Source organism: Zootoca vivipara, chromosome 14, assembly GCF_965207765.1.
Source record: "Zootoca vivipara chromosome 14, rZooViv2.hap1.1, whole genome shotgun sequence".
In the NCBI taxonomy this organism is placed as follows: Eukaryota; Metazoa; Chordata; class Lepidosauria; order Squamata; family Lacertidae; genus Zootoca; species Zootoca vivipara.
Window position 1 is genome coordinate 24,210,501 of NC_142597.1, and position 12,722 is coordinate 24,223,222.

Here is a 12,722-nt window from a genome sequence, read left to right on the forward strand (position 1 = left end):
AAGAAAGAGCAAGAAATAACAGAAAAATTGAAACGAAAAACAGTGCACATAAACTAGCATCACAATTGATCACATTGAAAATGGAAGCTCATGTCGGTGTAAACTGATTGTGTAAGTCAACCCTAATTTCCTTAGGACTAGTTACAGGTAGGTAGCCGTGTTGGTCGGACGTAGTCGAAACAAAATAAAAAAATTCCTTCCAGCAGCACCTTAAAGACCAACTAACTAAGCACACAAAAGCTCATACCAAAATAAAAAAGTTAGTTGGTCTTTAAGGTGCTGCTGGAAGGAATTTTTTCCTTAGGACTGTAAATTGCAAATCCAGCAGACTTTATGAACAGGCCGTTAGCTTTGAATATTTGTTTCCATGTTGATTTAGAGAAGGTGCAACAAAACAGACTAAATAAAGTTAGTAACTTTTCCTTATGAACAACTTACTGGTGGGGAGCTGTCACTCATTGATCAAAGCAGCCTGCTACATTTGTTCCCATACTTGCTCTGTATGCGATGCTTTACATACTCTGTGCTTTAAATACGTAAATGCAAAGTCTGCATCAAGGCGATCCAAGTTATGGGCCAAGGAAAAGCAGCAGACCAGAAGGAATTATGCAAAGTGGCATATAATTATTTTGCTTCATTTTACCATCCTTCCTCTGGTCAAGTGGTGGGGTAACAGACTGCAAGAAACATGGAAACTGTACTCCCTGACCTTGGGCAATTCTATTAGTTCTCTTGACACCTGAGATTTCATTTGGCATTGCCCACATTTGCACTCATGAGGACTAGAAACTTGCTTTTTGAAAATGAAACAAAAGCAGAGATGCTGTCTGTGCCCAATGCAAAATTATGAACTACCGTATGTAAAAGACACACCAGCTCCCCGTGTTTTGTGTTGCTTTGTCTGTAAGCATCATCTGCTCATTTTGCAAAATAATTTAGGAAATCTATGTGCTTCTGCTACTACATGCAAATTCATACTGTTGATATTTATGCCCCAGATTGCCATTCTGTGCAAGAGTCTGTTCATTTGGAAGGATAATACGCTTGATTGTCTAGCATCTGCTTCTCACCCTTTAAATCCTGGAATGCAACCAGAAATATTTTTGTCCACTGCACTTCCAAGTTCAATACTATGCAATGTGGTGTGTGTGTGTGTCCTCTCCTATACACACCCAAAGATTTCTGTCCAGGGAAACAGAATTAGGTTTCTGAAGCCTATTCTTATTGCAATGACAGTGAAATAGGAAGAAACCAAGTCACATAAACTAGCAAGCTTAGGGTGAGATGTAAATTGTGCAAACTAGTCCTTGTAGAAAATATTTTGTGGGTTGTTCGAGGACAGTCACGGAGCAGCCCCCCCTCCCACCTACCCTTGGATTTTAAAAATAAAACATCAAGGACACAGAAGAATAAAAACAACCAAATTGTGGACTTTATCTCCAAGACTTCTTAGAAATGCAGCTGCGATAAGGAAGGAGGTAGGGCAAATGACAACCTCCACTGAATAACAGAACTACGGTAAATAATTTGCACTACTGTTTCAGACATTGTCTGTGAAGTATCGGTGGGTTCCCACGAGGCAAGACACAACGATAACAGCAAGAGCCTTTATTGAACTACATAACTGGGAAACAGAGGCGAAGCAACTATTTATATACATTTCTGGAAGCCTGGGCCACTCCCACTCCCAATGTGATTGGCTGTCTAAACTTCCCAACAGTGAATCATGACTCAGAGTTCAAGGGCCAATGGCAGAGACCAAAATCCTGAAATGTTCTGTGATTGGACAACATGTATCGAATCAGAACACAGGAGCTCAGAACCCTTAGTCCAGACTCAAGCTCAGGCAAACACAGACCACTGAATACATAGCAGTCTGCATGTTTTTATAACAGCTGTGGTAACAAGAGAAGTAGCTCTGCGCCAGAGGAGGGTGGCCCCCTTCCCTCAACTGCCTGTTGTCTAGAGTGGAGTTGAGATGGTGTGAGAGCTAAAAGCTAGAAGCAGGGGAGGCTACAGGCTGAGCATCTGGGAGACAGAGTCATGCCTGTTTTCTGCTTGAATCCAAGGCTGCAGCTTTGGGAAAAGCAAGACCTTATGGGGTGTTGCTGCTGTGAGCCCCTTCATTGTAGGATCAGATTGTATATATGTGTAAATAAACCATATATCCTAAAGACACCACAGTCTCCACCATCCCTCATTCTAAGGAAGCTGAACCCTGAGTAGGTAAGTGCGTGGAACCCCTGGAGTTTTGCACTGCTCGGAGATTGGAGTGGTGTGTAACAATACTATATATAGCTGCATCAGTTCACAAGAACCCCAGCTGCAACACACACACACACCCTGCAAGATTCTGAATTGCAACAAACTATGAGAAAAGACAATACATAATTGTTTAGAGAAAAGCATTTGGAAGAAGTGTTGGAATAAATATGTGGTTTTGGGGCTGGCGGGCAAGGCAAAGTTGAAATGAACAGTCTTTAAATGGGCATGCATTTTCCACATGGTATTCAGATCACAATCTCTCCTTGCCAAGTGGATTCCCATCACGGATATGTGGTCTTGCCTGTCACTTGTCACACGAAATGTCTCACATTCCTCCAGTGATTTGCCATAGCCTGTCAATCATCTCAGGTTCCAAGGCAAGAATCCCCCTCAACACATCCATCCTGCTGTTATTGCCTCTATTTTTAGCTCTCCAGCTGCCTCGGTGGAAGAAAGTTACAAAGGAGAAATTTGGCCATTTCTCAAGTGGTAACCTCTTCCCCCTTCCTTCTGCCAAGGAAAATAGGACGGCTGTATCACTGTCTCCCTTCAAGTTTTCGACCCAGGTGCTGTGTTATTTGCATCCAACAGCAAAGGCAGGGGGAAGAAAAGAGGTTAAAGCAGGTAACTGGTAATTCTGCAACTTTCTGGCCAGAATTGACAGATTTATTCAGTTCTTTGCAGAGCATTTAATAAATTTAGACCATAATCAAAGTACGGTATATCTTCCAGGCCCAGTCAAGCCACCCTTGGAATTTGGGCATTCCTGTGCTGCCATAATGTTTCTTAAGGACCCAGTGCACTGAATGTCTGCGCTCTGTCTCCCGGGTTGGAGTCAGTGATACTGAATACCAGTTGCAGGAAACCACAGAAGGGGAAAGTGCTCCTGTGCTCAGATCCTGCTTGGGGTTTTTGCACAGGATCCATTCATTAGAGCATGCTGCTGTCAGTGGCAAGGTTGCAAGTTTGATCCCCATATGGGACAGCTGCATATTCCTGCTTTGTAGGGGGTTGGACTAGATGATCGTTGGGGTCCCTTCCAACTCTACAATTCTGTGATTCTATCTAGGTGGCCAATGTTGAGAAGAGGATACTGGACTAGATGGACCTGAACCAGCAACGCTCTTTTTATGCTCTCATGTCTTCCTGTTTTCTCATCCCTGTACAGGAAAGGTAAGAGTTTGTTTACTGCTGTTGCCCCTTGAGCAATTGTTTTCCTTTACAGAGTACAGCTTGTTCCTCTGAAACAATCATCTGCCTGGGTTCTTATTTTGTTATATGGCACAGTCTTTGGAAGCAGCTGGTGTTACTCTAAGTATGCTAAATGGCCATGCTGCTCCATATTTGTTTCCAAAGGGATGGCATATCGATGCCTGATAACAACAACAACAACATCAAAAAGCCGTGCTCCATTTTTTTGTTTTCAAAGGGATGATATGTTGATGTCAGATAACTGTCATCAAGAAGCTGAACTAAGTCAAGCTGTCATCATGCTAAAAAGCTCCCTTGCTGCGTGACTGCATTAAGGTAGGGGAATGGGTGGGTGGGTGGGTGGGTGTGGGTGTAGCATAGAATGTCTATACTGATCTTGTTTTCATTTCCTGGCTATATCTACATACTAAATATGACATATTTCTGTCTCAGGTGATTATATAATAAAAGCTCATAAAACATACCCCTTAGCAGAAATGTTGGTCCTAGTGGAAGACACCCTTACATGTAACTGCCCCAGAACCCAATGCCATTTCTCACCCTTACATGTAACCCATTTCAAATGGCCTTCTGAGTAGAAAGTCTCGTGCACAAAAACCCTTACTTTCAACAGCGTCATGAGAGAAAAGGGCTGGCCAAAAGGTTTTCAAGTGAGCCATTTTCAGGACATGCTGAGTCTTGCTAAATCCCTGCCTGCTCATCATAAAAAATACCCTTTATCATTTGTGGTGGACATGTAAGATAATAAAAGCTTTCTGGGAGACGATATATAATGGAATGGGGGGGAAAGTTTAAAAACATTGTTAAAAAACCAGAAGACTTATTATTAGGAATTATAGGTATCGACATACCAAAAGATCAGAAAAGACTTTTTACGTTTGGGACAACAGCTGCTCAGATGCTATTAGCCCAGAAATGGAAAGAAGACAAAGTCCCCACCAGAGAGGAATGACTAGAAAGCTCAGGAAGCAAGAGGACAAAAACTTTTAAAAAGAATGGGGAAAATTTATAATTTATTTAGGAGACCACTGTAAGCAGATAAAACATTAGCACGATTCTAATAACACTTGTAATGTAACAAATACCATGGGTAATATAGATTGATATAAAGTTTAGATTATGGAATGTTTTAATGTTGATAATAAGATCCACAGAGGAGGTGGAGGGAAGTAATCTCTATATATGAATATGTATTTGGATTGTTATAATTTTACATTTGTAAAACCAATAAAAATAATTTCAATCATCATCATCATCATCATCATCATCGTCAAGATCCTATGATTCATAACATCTTCCTGCTACCCAAACTTTGCTAATGTCAATGTCATAGACTGACTGGACACAGAGGAATGGTGGGAGGCACTAGCTGGGGAAACCACTGTTAGGATTCCTGCTCCGTGTTTGCAGTCATGGGATTGTTTTCTATCACATGACGGTGTATGGTTTCATTCCACAGAGTGGGAAGTGACGGAGACAGGATGTTTTGTGTTACTGTGTTCCGGAATGTAGGACTATTGTCCTTTGTTTCTCTCTCTTTGCTGTATGATGAGAAAGAGGAAGGAGCTAGGTCAGAATGCTCCGAGTGTATTATATGTAAATAAAGTAGATCAGCCAAAATGCTGAGCTATTGAGTCTGTTACACGAACCACCAATACTCTGCAGGATCCTAAGCGTGCTGATGCTTCTTGGTATCGGTCGCTGTGATGTTCGGGCTGAAGAAAGCTTTTGAAACTCCCAAACGATCGACCAGGAGGGAGAGAACATGCCAGGTGTCTCTACCAGGGTCCTACACGAGAGTAGGACGATCCTAACAAGGGAGGCAGACTCAGAGCCCGGGGACTGGTGGTGGAATGATGAAAAACAGTGCATGCCCCTCCCACACCACCACACAATTTAAAAAGCCATAGATTGTTTAATCAAAAGAGAAATGTTTTTGACTGTGCCTAAAAATATGTAACAAAGGCATCAGGCAAGCCTTTCTGAGGAGAGCATTCCACAAGCAAGGAGCCACTGCAGAAAAGGCCTGTTCTTGTATTGATGCCCTCTGGACCTCTTGTGGCTGCCTGAACATCAGTGATGGCAATAGATCCAGAAGGACCCCCAAACTGAGTACCTGCTCCCTTAGAGGGAATGTAACCCCACCAAGAGCAGGCAACGTCCCATCCATCTGCCTAGGGAACCACCCACTAACAGTGCCTCAGTCTTATCTGGATTGAGCTTCAGTTTCTTGGCTCTCATCCAGTCTGTTACTGAGACAAGACCGGTCCACCATATCCACTGCCTCACCTGCAGATGTAAAGGAGAAGTACAGCTGTGTGTCAACAGCATATTGCTGACAACTTACTCCAAAGCTCCAGATAACCCCACTCAGTGGTTTCATGTAGACGTTAAACGGCATAGGGGATAAAATTGAACCCTGAGGAACCCCACACTGAAAGCTCTGTGGGATCAAAGAGCACTCCCCAAGCATCACCTTCTGGAAAAGACCATGCTTTGCACTCCTAACTTGGACAGTCGCTCCATGGCCGAAAGTGTTGAATGCCACTGAGAGGTTGAGGAGAATTAACAAGGACACATCTCACCTGTTTCTCTCCTGACGGAGGTCAACATCCAGGGTGACCAAAGCAGTTTCTGCACCAAAACCCCAACTGAAATGCATCTAGGAAACCAGTTTCCTTCAAGAGCACTTGGATCTGGTCCAAAATAAACGTACAGGGATTGTCTGGGAAGCTGGAGGCCCCTTATTCTATCTGTCTTAACCTCTCTCAGCAAGCACCCAAACTTCCAACAGAAATGACATGAGATGACATTGCAGGGGGAAATGAACAACTCATCGCTGCAACGTTTTGCCCAACCTTTTCTATTCTGCAGTTCTTAAAAACACAGTTTTGCTAAATGTTGCCTGGCATTACTGAGAACCCCACCCCATAGAGAATTATGGATTTGTGAATGTGTGCTTTTAGAGAATGGAGACCTAAGTCATACACCAAGAGTAGTACTATGTTGAACTCCCAAGCAGTGCACATGAGAATTTATTTTGAATTGTATCCAATTCATCCCTGATGCAGCTACCTCAGATTACTGTACCATATAACAAACACATTGCAGTTTTAGCAACAAAAGCTTATTGTTGATTCAAATGATGACCCTTAGCATAATAAAATGACTTCAAAAAAATGAGGCCCTAAAGTAAATGAGCGATACTGTTTGAGTTGTCCAGAACCCATTTATACCGCTGGAGGCCTTTTGGCAAATGCCACCACTTACAATAATTGACAGATAAGCCTTCCTGCTCAGAACAACTTCCAAATTAGGAGAGTAATTTCATATCTACATGGGATAATGAAATAAGAGTCATATTGTCTGCATAAAGTGGCACTGGAATGCTTTGATTACCAACTAGGGAGAATAGAGCTCCTGCAACATTTATGTGGTCGTTAAGTAATAGCAAGGCCAAAATGCAAACTTGTTTTACAGTTCATGATGCAAAAAAAAATTGAATCTGAAAAATAGTATGCAAATTCATTTTGAATCTTAACATTGTTATTAGAGTAGAGCTGTTGTAGTCCTTTATCCAACCAAATACCGGTAACTGCTAGTTCTCCCCCACCCTCCTCTTAGACACTGCTTGTGAACAGAATTAAAGGCAGATGAGAGATGGACAAATCCAACATGCAGCTTTTTTGCTGGGCAGCTAATGTTGTTCTGAATAAGATAATTCAAAACAAAACACTGCTCAGTTGTGCTACATCCATTGAAAAAGCCAGTCTGCATTTGGGCCACAGCCTAGTTTGCTTTGACCCATGGTGAGGAATTCCTGGGGATTACTACTAGCACATCAGTTTGTGTAAACCCGGTCACTATTCTTCACGCATATAAATAAAGCCCAATTTCCACCACTACCACCTCCTCCTCCTATTCTACGTGCCTTTTTGTCATAATATACTTAAATTGATTTCTGATGTAACTATTTCGTTAATATTTTAAAGACAAGTTTCCTTCTTTGGTGTGGTTTTACAAACTGAACTCTAGCATTTTAAAACTGTTTATGCAATGCACTTTTACAGATACAAATTATTTTTGAAAAACAGAAACATAAGACAGAAAAAACGTGTCTGCGGCAAAGCAAAACAACAAACTTCAGAGATTACCCTGGGCCCCTCCAGACTGGTGTTTTCCTATAGGGATATCCTGCAAAATATTATTGGCACAATAAAAGCAGGTGAGTGGTGGGTTTATTCTGCTTTAGTTTGTTCTGTGATGCTCCCCCAATTATGCTACCACATTATTTCTGTGTGCTAGAGGGAGAACAGGGCAAAAAATACAGGGCAAAAAGAAACCAGGAACACATGTGATATAAAAAGCAGTGCAACCAACTAAACCTTTGCAGGCTGAAACAGTATTGAAAGCAGAATCATGTGTGACTGTTCTCAGAGCATCATGAGCAGAAATAGTCAGGAATGTGCCATATAAAGAGCATAAGGAGGGGTCCCATATTACATCTATTCCAAAATAGTTGCCAACAGGACAAAGCAAAATGATGTATGACAAGATAACTGCTTCACATTTAGCCCTTTATTGCTTCTACCAGTGACCCCAAAGTTGTCTGCATTGTTGAACTGACAGTACAGTGGTACCTCGGTTTACAACCACAATTGGTTCCGGAAGTCTGTACTTAAACTGAAGCGTACTTAATCTGAAGCAAACTTTCCCATTGAAAGTAATGGAAAGTGAACTAATCCGTTCCAGATGGGTCCGCAGCATTTGTAAACGGGCGTTCGCAAACGGAGGCGGTTGTAAACCAAGGTATGACTGTAGTCATAAGAGGCACCTAAAAAAGCTACAGTGGTACCTCTACTTACGAATAACTCTACTTACGAATGTTTCTACTTACGAATGGAGCTCTGTCCGCCATCTTGAATGTGGTTTAGATAGGATTTTTTCTACTTATGAATAGAGTTGCTTTGACTTATGATTTTTTTTCTCCCAATGCATTCCTATGGGATTCGGCTTACATTTTTTTTTGACTTACGAATGTGCGTTCGGAATGCATTAAATTCGTAAGTAGAGGTAACACTGTACATATAAGATGGCTGTATATATTTATTCAGGTCTGGAATCTCTTTATCCTCCATTGTGGAGGATGACAGACCCTGAAGATATTCTCACAACTGGTGATAAGATTTTCATTTGGAGTCAATTAGCACTTCATAGGGATGTCATGCTTTGTTTCCTGCAGCCATAAAATATATTGGTGGCAAGGCACATGTTTTCAAGCAGGCAGCACCCAGACAATCACACCTCCCTGGAACATCTCCATCATACATTCCCAATTGTTTGTTGCTATACTTCTTCCTTTCACTCTTGTATAAGTGGCAGCATAGCTTCTGTAACCATGAGTGCCACTTAAAAGTCTGAATTGGCCCTTAATATGGAATCAATGTTTCCTGATGAGACACTGTTAAAGTGGACAGAAGCTATTTTTCATTTGTATCCACCTTGTGGTCAATATCTCCTTTTTGTTCAAGCTATCCCAATAAAAGATTTATCCCCTGCATTTAATCTCACTTTATTATGAGATTCTGTAGAATAATAATAATAGGTAAATATTAGACATAGTTTAATTAAACGCTCTCTTCTTATGTTGAATAGAATTGACCTCTGCTAAACAGTGATGAAATATGTTTATCTGCTGTTGACCCCTTGCTGTTAGAATTGACCCTGGTATAGCATTATTGAATACAAGTGCCTTTTGTCAATCCCTTGTTATCATGTTACTGCTATGTGATTTTCACCCACTGTTAAACGGAAAATCATTATAAAAGGTGAAACAGGAAGGATATCACAGTCAAGGGAAGAAGGCCAGCCTGACCCCATTCATCAGCAAAAGATGGAGCAGCTCCAGGAGTCTCTTGCTTCTCCCCAGGGCCGTCTTTACCCGGGGGTGCAAGGGGTGCGGGGCACCTGGGCGCCGAATTCGGGGGGGCACCAGGTGCCTGCTGCTGAAGCCGCCTAATCTCTTAACTATCTACCTGTTATGAACTTTTATGAACTATCTACCTGTTATGACTTTGTGTGCTCATTTACCACGGTGGCGCTTGTCATTCACAACAGCGGCACTTGTCATTCACAACGGCACTGTGCACGCGAAATTAACTCTTACATCAAAATATTATGTTGCGTATTGTATTGAGCTGCTATGCGGCAGCCAGGTCAGCGGCACCTTTGACACGACTGATGTTTCTCCTAAGTAGGTGCCTAAACAATACTTATAAGTTTAAGTGTGGTGGTGTTGTATACTTAAGTATAAGTGTATTGTAAATAAATGAGCAAATAAAAAAGTTTGTTTCTTTTCCCTCCCTACTTTTGTAAACGAGATAAGGCCTAAGCGTGGTGTCTGAAATGTGGCTTTTTGACTGATATATCAAAATGTTGTGCTAAATATCATCCACACCAGCAAGTGTGGCAGCACAAAACGACAAATGTCATTGGACAGCGTCGCTACTCCCCCTTCTGTTCCCTTCATGATCCCCCCATGAAAATGGCAGGAAAATAACTGTATGCTGGTGTTCTGTCCCAATTTTTGTCACTTTGCTCCCACAATTTTACAAGCAAAGGGGGCTGCAAATGGATTTTTGCCCCGAAGCAAATAAAATGTAAATGAGCACCAAGCATGTGCCATATTCCATTAGTTTTCAGGAAGGGGCATTTACGTCATGTAAAATCTCAGATATAATGCAGAAATGAACAGTTAAAAGAAATATTAAATAAACAGCAATGTCAATGCAGCTTCACCTCCAACAGCCAATTGCTTGGGGGCTGCAGGTGTGAGAGGAAGCACCCTTTTTACCTCTCGCACCAGCTGGAGGAACAAGGGTTGAGAGGAAGTGGCATCCCCTGCCTCTTAGGAAAAAGATCACAAGACCTACCTGGTTCCATCCATGGGCCAAAGAAAGAGCAGGTGTTTAACCAGTCACTGCCATAAGGAGCATTTGTCAACTATGTCTGTTGCCTTAGGACTGAATAAGTGAAATGAAGAACATTCTGGTCTCTGCCACCTACCAGATGGAAAAAGGACTTCTGGGTCTGTGGCAGCACCTCTGCCCAAGCAAGAACCCCAGCAAGGCAATACCAGCCTGGTCTCAACCAGATATAAGTGCCTGCTTGTAACCCATCTTTTTGAGAACCATACGATATAGGGGTTAAAGCAGGCATAGGCAAACTCGGCCCTCCAGATGGTTTGGGATTACAACTCCCATCATCCCTAGCTGACAGGACCAGTGGTCAGGGATGATGGGAGTTGTAGTCCCAAAACATCTGGAGGGCCGAGTTTGCCTATGTCTGGGTTAAAGTGTCCAACTAGGACCTGGGAAATCAGGGTACAAATCCTGTCAGCCATGAAGCCCACTGGGGGTGCCAATCTCTCTCTCAGCCTAACCTATCTCACAAGGTTGTTGTGAGGGTAAAAGGGAGGAAGGGAGAGGTGTGTATGCTACCTTGCCAAAAAGGTGGGACATAAATGTAACAAATAATAATAATAATAATAATAATAATAATAAATCTAGCACTGTCCAATTAACATATTTCTTCTCTGCATTCCCTTTTCCTTTTGGTTTGAGGCTGTCTCTCATTTTTTTAAAAAAATATATGGTGTAAGCTACTTTTGAAAACAATATTTGTCTGAAAAGTGGGACAAAAATACAGGAAATATTTTCATGCTTCTCATTCTGCGAGCCAAACACTACGATGGCTGCATCCTGAATAACAATACAGTACAAGAAACCAGGAGAGACAGGGCTCAACTAGAGGGCTCTGTGTTCTTGTTGGTGACACAGCGTTCCAGCGCACCCATCAGCCCACTTTTTGCCACTTCTCACCATCCCTATCTCACAACAAGTTGTGTGCACCTGGTGCTATGTAGTGGCAGAACGTTGCAGAATTGTTACAAGATGATCAGATTCTGGCACTTGGGGAGCCATCCCAAGATTGTGTCCGGTGACGAAATGTCTCACTTGCATGGCAGATATACGCTGCATCATACAGCTCTCCAGACTCTTTGGAATAAAGTGTCACAGTTTAAACAATCTCCTTTTCCCCTGTAAAAATCATCTACCACTGGCGCAGAACCAGAGGCAATTGGTACTTTTCTTCTGTGACCACAGTTCAATACTGTATGTGGTACTCTCTGTTTCCAAAAGTAAATGTTACTGAACTAATGTGAGGAGCTTTTTTTAGTTCCAAGATGGCAGCATTAAAGCTCTCAGGTCTGGAACTGCTGAAGAACAAGGCATGGTTTTGTATATATTTGTAAATGCGAAAGAAAGGACAATCCGTTTTTTAAAGTGCAACTTCTTATGCCAGTAACTATGTGGTCAGGGAGGCAAAATGTGACTTCTCAGTTGTACATCTTCTGGAAGAGAAGAAATACTCTGCTCTCTTTTGGATTGGGCTGTATTCACTTTTAGCAAACTGGGAATCCAGTGCCATTTTAGCTGAAAAGGAATGCTCACATCATTATATTGGAGTATCCAAAGGAAAGAATCTAAACTACAGCACATAGTCAAACTATGGAACTCACTCCCGCAGGAGGCAGCAATGGCCAACAACTTGAATGGCTTTAAAGAAGGATTGGACAAATTATAGGCACAATAGCTATGCTCTGCCTCTATGGTTGAGTCTTCTGTTGGACTATTTTGAAATAACCTGCTTGGAGGAATGCATATGACAAACAGTACATCAGATTTAAAAAATGAAAATGGCCATTGCAGGCAAAATCTGTGAGCAGAATACTAGATTTCAGTCCTACAAATTCTCCCCTCCTGGCTCCAATATCATTAACTGCACTAGGAGTAAGATAAGCCATTTTGTGCATTTGCTTTTATGATGACACCAAAGCCATTCAACAAAGGAGTTTGGGCCTGGTGCCCATGGAGCTGCTGGACAGGCTACCTTCTATGTACTGACCGGATACCAACCCTCTTAGCTTCCAAAATGGAGCTACACCAGGCACCTTCAGATCTTTCTCAGCCTACTGAGCTCGCACCTAACCACTCTGCTGCATGGCCAAACTGCAAACTTGTAAGCAGGGCAGCTCAGAATAGAAACAGAAAGAGCAGGGTGGGGAACCAGACTTATTTTTGCATGTGTCTGGAGATCTAATCAACATCGCCCCCACCCCAATGCTACCCACATGCTGAGGCTAGTAAACACCTGAGCCATCATGATCCTTAAACAAACTGTTC

General features: G+C 42.1%; 1 long non-coding RNA gene across 3 annotated transcripts in view; it reads left to right on the forward strand.

Annotated features, from left to right (window-relative positions):
• Positions 1–9,834, forward strand: part of LOC132591175 (uncharacterized) — a 29,899-nt gene extending 20,065 nt beyond the window's left edge. Inside the window, exons 3-5 of one of the 3 annotated variants that reach the window (XR_015946994.1) lie at positions 3,335–3,438; positions 3,695–3,792; positions 7,548–9,834. This is a non-coding gene — a long non-coding RNA (uncharacterized LOC132591175). The remainder of the gene's footprint in view (positions 1–3,334; positions 3,439–3,694; positions 3,793–7,547) is intronic. The other 2 variants (XR_015946995.1, XR_015946993.1) reach the window with 2 other exon arrangements.
• Positions 9,835–12,722: the final 2,888 nt, after the last annotated feature.